The following is an 8,341-nucleotide window of genomic DNA, read 5'->3' on the forward strand; positions in this document are numbered from 1 at the left end:
TTTGTTTTTTTTGGAAAGTGTTTTTTGGAAAGTTTTTTGGGGCTGGAGAGATGGCTCAGTAGTTAGCACTGGCTGACCCATGCTCACTTCCCAATACCTGTGTGACAGCTCACAACTGTCTGTCACTCTAGATCCAGGGGGTCCAAAACCCTCTTCTGGCCTCCACAGGCATCAGGCACACATGTGGTAAACAGGCATACATGCAGGAAAAATATTCATAAATATAAAATAAAATTATATATGAAAAAATAATAAGCAAGTGTGATCACAATTTCCAAAAATTCTGGAACATGATTAAGAGATAAAAATCTTGAATCCCCAGAGTAGAAGGAGAAATTAAAATGCAAACTAAAATCATAGAAAAAAAAACTATTCAATGAAGCTATAATGAACATTTTCCTAAGTCTAGAGAAAGAAATCAACATCCAAGTCCATGAGGTATGTTTTTCACAGTAAAATACCCATATCGGATTTTATTATTACCAAAGAAAATGAGAAAATGCATTCTCCCAAAGACAATGAGATCTTTTGTAACCTTAGTTCGTGTAGCTCAGTCTCTAATCTAGTCAGTGCACTGAGCTCTTGGTTGTTGGACACCGTGTGTGTCCAGTGGGGCCTGGGGCCTGGGCTCTCACCATTCCTTTGCATGCTGTATGTGCATCGTGCTTGATGGGAGGCCTACCCATCCAGCTCTCAGCGAAAAAGAACCAGGAGTTAAGGGGGGAAAAATAACCAGGGTTTATTTAAAAACAGACTTCTCCGGTTGACATTCTGAAGCAGCTAGCAACTGTCTCTAACCGTCATCTCGTTCCCTTCTCTGGCGTCCTCTTGAGACTTTACTCCTTGAACCTGGGAGGGGGGAGTGCAGCACCAGACATTGAATCTCCAGAGGGCGAGGTGTTAGCCAACCTTCTGCTGCTCATTCTGAATGCAATACACAGATTCTTAAGCCTCTTTATTATTCATGTCATGATGATTGTAGGGGGCAGGGAGTTTAAGTCAAACGTGCATACTGAAATGATGAAAACACACAAAAAACCCTGTAAATAGTAAATATCCCTGAGCTGCCTGTTTCAGCCAGGTCCATTTGAACTCACTGCTAATAACCCTCCAGTCCATTTTGACTTTCTGCACTGATTCTTGTTTGAGCAGCTGTTTGACACCTCCGTTTGCTTCCTGTCAGCTGTTCCTTTGGAAATTCCCCATGGAAAGCAATTATCAAGGGGCCCTTGACGTTATTGTTGTCAAGGTGGGGAGCCTTCCCCTTTCTCCATAGCCTGTCTCCTGGACCGCTAAGCTTATCCTGGGAAATATGTACTTGTGACTATCCAATAAGTACCGTACCCCTCAAAGGCAACCACAGCCCCCTCTAGTGAGAGGACATTTGTGTGCAATCATCGCCTTTCCTCTCAAATATCTGGTGCTTGACAACTTTGATTTGGAGTCATTGGTCTCTGTATTCCCCATCCACAGGAGGCTCACCATGTCCAATAGAGGGGTACTCCAGATTCCCCATCCACATGAGGCGCACCGCCTCCCATAGAGGGGTACTCCAGATTCCCCATCCACAGGAGGCTCGCCGCCTCCCATACAGGGGTACTCCAGATTCCTCATCCACAGGAGGCTCACCGTCTCCCATACAGGGGTACTCCGTGCCATCTCTACCCCAGATTCTATCTCTACTTCAAGTGTGTGTTCTTCATTCACTGGTTTGACTTTAGAGGACTCATTACAACCCACCTCTTGGGTCATTTGGAAGCACCCAGGCCCAGCTGTATGGTTCACATCCCCCTCCTATCAATGGATGCATTTCCATTTCCCAGGAGCCTTTCTGGCTACAGTCTTGTTTCTAACTAGTTCCACAGAATTTCCTGCATACACTTCTTCCAAAGTGCCTTCTCCGTCTATGATGATGTTACTTCCTCTTAGTTTTTTTGTTTTTTTTTTCTGTGCTGCTGACAAGGGGTTCCTCCAAGCATAAAGCCAAAACCTCCAAAGCAGTGTGTGTGTGTGTGTGTGTGTGTGTGTGTGTGTGTGTGTGTGTGTGTGTGTGTATGTGTGTGTGTGTGTTGGGGGGATGTGTCCTTGGGAGTTCTGACCACCATCTTTCAAGCCTTCTTCACTGTAAGTGTCACACTGTTTCCATGTTTTGTCGTTTGGCAGAACCTCAGGAGCATTACCCAGATCCTGGAATTTCTCCTCAGCTTGGGCATCATGAGCACTCAGGAGGCAGAGGCAGGTGGATCTCTGTGAGTTCAGTGCCATCCTGGTCCACATAGTAAGTTCCAGGGTAGCCAGGGCTACATAGTGAAACCCTGTCTAAAGAATAATGATTATAAATACATATTCAGCAAAATTTTATTTACCTAATATCAAAAAACAAACATTATTTGACATAAAGGGACAGATGGGGCCATAAAAATTATAGTGGTGGTTTTAACATTCCACTCTCTATAATAGATAATATGTGCAAAAAAAAAATTAAAACCAACCAGCTTACAAACTAAAAATCTTTTTTTTTTGTTATTTTTTTTTATTTTAATTTATTTTGCAATACAATTCAGTTCTACATATCAGCCACGGATTCCCTTGTTCTCCCCCCCTCCCGTCCCCCTCACCTTCCCCCCAACCCCCCCCCCCATTCCCATCTCCTCCAGGGCAAAGCCTTCCCCACAGACTGAGGTCAACCTGGTAGACTCAGTCCAGGTAGGTCTAGTCCCCTCCTCCCAGGCCGAGCCAAACAATCCTGCATAGGCCCCAGGTTTCAAACAGCCAACTCATGCAATGAGCACAAGATCTGGTCCCACTGCCTGGATGCCTCCCAAACAGATCAAGCCAATCAACTGTCTCACCCATTCGGAGGGCCTGATCCAGCTGGGGACCCCTCAGCCATTGGTTCATAGTTCATGTGTTTCCATTCATTTGGCTATTTGTCCCTGTGCTTTATCCAACCTTGGTCTCAACAATTCTCGCTCATATAAACCCTCCTCATTCTGGCTAATTGGACTCCCAGAGATCCACCCGGGGCCTAGTCATGGATCTCTGCATCCAGATCCCTCAGTAGTTGGATGAGGTTTCTAGCACAACAATTAGGGTGTTTGGCCATCCCATCACCAGAGTAGGTCAGTTCGGACTGTCTCTCGACCATTGCCAGCAGTCTGTTGTGTGGGTATCTTTGTGGATTTCTGTGGGCCTCTCTAGAACTTTGCTTCTTCCTATTCTCATGTGGTCTTCATTTACCATGGTCTCCTATTCCTTGTTCTCCCTCTCTGTTGTTGATCCAGCTGGGATCTCCCGCTCCCCCAAGCTCTCTTTCCCTCAACCCTCGCCTTTCATTACCCCCACTCATGTCCAGGCTGTTCATGTAGATCTCATTCCATTTCTCTGTCATTGGGCAATCCCTGTGTCTTTCTTGGGGTCCTGTTTTCCAGGTAGCCTCCCTGGTGATGTGAGTAGCAGACAAGTCATCCTTGTTTCATGTCTAGTATCCTGCTATGAGTGAGTACATACCATGTTTGTCTTTCTGAGTCTGGGTTACCTCACTCAGGATGATTTTTTCTAGATCCATCCATTTGTCTGTAAACCTCATGATGCCATTGTTTTTCTCTGCTGAGTAGTATTCCATTGTGTATATGTACCACATTTTGTTTATCCATTCTTCAGTTGAAGGGCATCTGGGTTGTTTCCATGTTCTGGCTATTACAAACAATGCTGATATGAACATAGCTGAACAAGTGCTCTTATGGTGTGGTTGAGCATTTCTTGGGTATATGCCCAAGAGTGGTATAGCTGGATCTTGGGGGAGATTGATTCCCAATTTTCTAAGAAAGCGCCATATTGATTTCCAAAGTGGTTGTACAAGCTTGCATTCCCACCAGCAGTGGAGGAGAGTTCCCCTAGCTCCACATCCTCTCCAGCATAAGGTGTCTTCAGTGACAAACTAAAAATCTTTAGCGTTAATCTGAACTATGGATCATAACAAACACCTACAGAATATTCTATCCTACAGCTATGGAACCCACATTCTTATCAGCTGGCTAGGGAACTTTCTCTAAAACAGATCACATTTTAGAATGTAAAAGAAACGTGAACACATTCCTGCCATGATAGACTATACCCCCTGAACCGTGGGTCAAAGACAAGCCCTTTCTCCCTTAAATCGCCTCTTTCAGCAGTCTGTCACAGTGATGAGAGAGAGCACTAATAGAAAAGTGTATGGCTGTGAGTGCTTACATTAGGAAGTCAGAGCTCAAGTTAACAATGTGAGGATATACCCCCAAGGCCTTAGAAAAACAAGAGCAAGTCAAAGGCAGCATTAGTCTTGGAAAATAATGGTCAAGTTGGGCTAGAGAGAGCTCAGGGGTTAAGAGTATGTATTGCTTTTCCAGAGGACCAGGTTGATTTGTAACACTCATATCAGGCAGCTCACAACTACCTGTAACTCCAGCTCAGGGAATCCAATGCCTCTGGCCTAAGTGGGCACCTGCATTCTCACACCTGCATTCCCGTACACACACACATGACAAAAAAAAACAAAACACTTTTTTTAATTAATTTTTTTTATTAAAAAAACTTTTTAAAAAATGGCCAGGGCATGAATTAATTATATAGAGACAAAGAGTCAATGAAACAGAATTGGTTCTTTGAAAAACTAAGCAAGATCAACAAACCCTTATCCAAACTAACCGAAAGAAAGGAAAGAGCCAAATTAATAAAAGTAGAGATGGGAAATGGGACGTTGCCATGACCTGCATGGCTTTGGGATTGACTGTCTGGGGCACTGGGGATGAAGACACCACAGACATGCATACAAAGAAGGCTGGGGTCAGGTGGACTATGTACTCCGATGGAAACACACCAGCACCCCAGAAACTCTTACATACAGCTGAAGGAGGAGGCGAATTATCCAATCTCGGTAGGGGTCTCTGTAGGAGAGCAGTCTCAGGCTGTAGTCATCCACTACAGGAGGAAGCTGTAGCTCATATTTCTACACACATTGTCAACATCTGTACTTTGTTGCCCATGGGTCTGAGGCATTGGGGTCTTTGACATGCCAATAATACAGATTCACTTAGGACTTCATCCACTCCTCACAGGACATTACAACAGATACCAGTGAAATTTAGAGGACCATTAGGTAATATTTTGAAAAGCTATATTACATAAAGATAGAAAATCTAGAAGAACTGGATAAATTCTAAAATACATATTGTCTACAAAATCAAATCAAAAGCATATAAGCAGATCTAGAATGAGATGGAGCAGTATAAAAAGAAAAGCCAAGGCTGTATGGATAAAGCCAAATGCTACCATGCCTTAAAGAACATTCTTAAACTTTTCCAAAAAAGAGAAATGGAAGGTCGCTAGAAAACATTTAATAAAGCCAGTGTTGCCTCAATTCCGAAACCATAGAAAGCCATGATAATTCTCCTGATGAACATAGACACAAAATTCTCAATAAATACTTACAAATTCAACAACATATTGAGAAATCATACACTATAATTAAGTAGTTCTCATTCTAGGAATCTAAAGGTGGCTCAACATATTCAAATTAATAAATGTAAAATAGCACCAGAATACACTAACAACAAGAAATCACGTGATCATCTTAATAGGTGTGGAAAAGGCCTTTGTGTAAAACTGACAAAAAACTAACCGGCACAGCCTTCTGCTGACATGGGGTGTGTGTGTGTGTGTGTGTGTGTGTGTGTGTGTGTGTGTGTGCGTGTATTTGCATTTAATTGAGGTGGTGTGTATGGAGCACGGATGGAGGCTTATTTACTCTTCAGACTCTTGAAATCAGTACCAGACATCAACTATACTCCTTAAGAGATTCGTTTTTGCTGATATGGTAGGTCGTAGCTATAATTCTAGTACTTGAAAAATGAAACCAGGAAAGATCCTGGAAAGCCAAAGCTCCATGATGGAGTGCTTGCTTAATATGCACAAAGCCCTAGATAGATAGATGGATGGATGGATGGATGGATGGATGGATGGATGGATGGATGGAAGGACAGACAGACACACACACAGACAGATGATAGATAAATAAAAAAAATAGTGAACTTCCTTTTAGAAAAGAAAAGTGAGTGTGTGCATGTACAGTGTACTCGTGTGTGTGTGTGTGTGTGTGTGTGTGTGTGTGTGTGTGTGAGAGAGAGAGAGAGAGAGAGAGAGAGAGAGAGAGAGAGAGAGAGAGAGAACTGGGATTTGAACTCAGTGTCTTGTGCATGCTAAGCAAGTACTCAACCACCCAGCTGCACTCCCAGCCCAGTGGTACTAACCTTTATCAATCAGTACAGCTAAAATAAAATGACTTTGTTCTAATGTATTCTTCTATCTTTGTGTCACCCCAGCTTCCTTTTCACTGAGGATGGCATGGATTTCCTGATCTGCCTGCCTCCATTTCCTGAGTGTTGATATGCAGGCAGGTAACATCACACCCAGTTTTGTGTAGTGCTGGGGGTCAAACCCAGAGACTTCTGCATCCACTCTACCAACTAAGCTACATCACCAGACCGCTGTGTATTTGATACTTTGTTCTAGAGCATTCTGCTCGAGTATTATTTCCTCATTTTCTCCGGATGATTTCCATTTTTCACATATACCATTGGTCTCATACTTGCAAATATATATTGTGAGTGTTTTCATTCTCTGTGATGTGGTGTCAAAAAGGTTCCTAATCCACATCACTTGGGGACACCCTAAGAACATCCTGGTACCTCCTGCCAGGGGTGGGGTGGAATTCTTGGCAGCCAGGTTTTTATTCTCTTCATTCCAGAGGAGAGCAGAGCAGAGAGGCCTCTTTCTGTCGCACTCCAGAAATGATGACTCAAGACTACATCCGGAGAACTGGAGTTATGACCAATCACAATATAAGGAAAAGAAAAGGAAGAGTCAGTGAAGCTTGGCCACTCCCTGATCCCTCTGTGTCCCCTCCACCCTTGACTAATTACAGACTTGAGTCTATTCTCTTTTCTCTGCAATCTGCCAAAGCTCCCAAATGAATGCACGAAGGCTAATGAGATGGGTATTGACTCTACCCCAGCTTAGACAGTGGTATAAGAACATACTGTTCACTCCCTAAAGGAAGAAAGAAAAGAAAGTTTGTGTTAGAAGATGGAAAGCAAAGCCGAGAGATCACGTGCTCAGGTTACTCTATAAGAGAAAGATGCTTTGTCAATACATATTTCTTGAACAGTGTTGTGGGTTAAATTATGTTTCCTTCTGCAAATTCACGCTGAATCCTAACCCACAGCTATCTTAGAGTATGACTGTATCTGCAGGTGGGTTCAGCCTGGCAGCCTGTGCTGCAGACTGACTTTTTGTGCCACCATACACATTTTGAGATTATTTCTCCTACATCTGTAAAATATCACCCTGGAATTTTTATTGGGGTTGCATTGCATTCGTAGATTGCTTTAGGTAGAGTGGTCATTTTTACAGTATTAATTTTTCCAATCCATGAGCACGGAAGTCCTTTCCATATTCTGGTGTCTTCCTCAATTTCTTTCTTTAGTGTCTCAAGGTTTTCATTGTAGAGGTCTTTGTTTCCTTAGTTAGGTTTATTCCTATGCATTTCATTAATTGTGTAGCTATTGTGAACGGGATTGTTCCCCTGATATAGCTTTCAGTGTGTTTGACATTGGTATATAGGAAGGCTACTGATTATGTGTGTTAATTCTGTATCTTGCCACTTTGCTGAGAGTGTTTATTAGCTCTAAGAGTTTTGGGTTGAGTCTTAGGATCTCTTATATATAGAATTATACATCTACAAATGGGGATACTTTCCCTTCTTGTTTCTTAATGCTCTAGCTCAGACTTCAGCACTGTATTTAAAGGAGTGAGGAGAGTGGACACTCTTGTCTTATTCCTGACTTTAGTGAGAATGCTTTGAACTTTTCTCCATTTAGCATGATATTGTCTATAGCCTGGTCACATAGAACCTTTATTATGTCGAGATATGCTCCCCTCATTCCTAGCTTCTCCATGACTTTTTTTTAAAGATTTATTTGTTTATTATATATACAGTGTTCTGTCTGCATGTATCCCTGCCTACCAGAAGAGGGTGCCAGATCTCATTACAGATGGTTGTGAGTCACCATGTGGTTGTGGGGAATTGAACTCAGAACCTCTGGAAGAGCAGCCAGTGCTCTTACCTCTAAGCCACCTCTCCAGCCCCATCCATGACTTTTATTGCAGAGGAATCTTGAATTTTGTCAAAGGACTTTTCTGCCTCTATTGAAATGATCATGTGATTTCTGTGTTTGATTATATTTACATGATGAATAACATTTATTGATTTACATATTGTGGTGGTTTGAAAGAAAATGACTCC

The 8,341-nt window shown here is 42.6% G+C and overlaps 1 pseudogene; it reads right to left on the reverse strand.

The window, feature by feature from the left end:
- Nucleotides 1-1,099: 1,099 nt before the first annotated feature.
- On the reverse strand, nucleotides 1,100-5,681 carry LOC128099742 (dnaJ homolog subfamily B member 11-like; annotated as a pseudogene).
- Between the last annotated feature and the right edge of the window lie 2,660 nt (nucleotides 5,682-8,341).

This window comes from Peromyscus californicus, unplaced genomic scaffold, assembly GCF_007827085.1.
Source record: "Peromyscus californicus insignis strain IS unplaced genomic scaffold, ASM782708v3 Scaffold_6__1_contigs__length_162567912, whole genome shotgun sequence".
Taxonomy (NCBI): domain Eukaryota; kingdom Metazoa; phylum Chordata; class Mammalia; order Rodentia; family Cricetidae; genus Peromyscus; species Peromyscus californicus.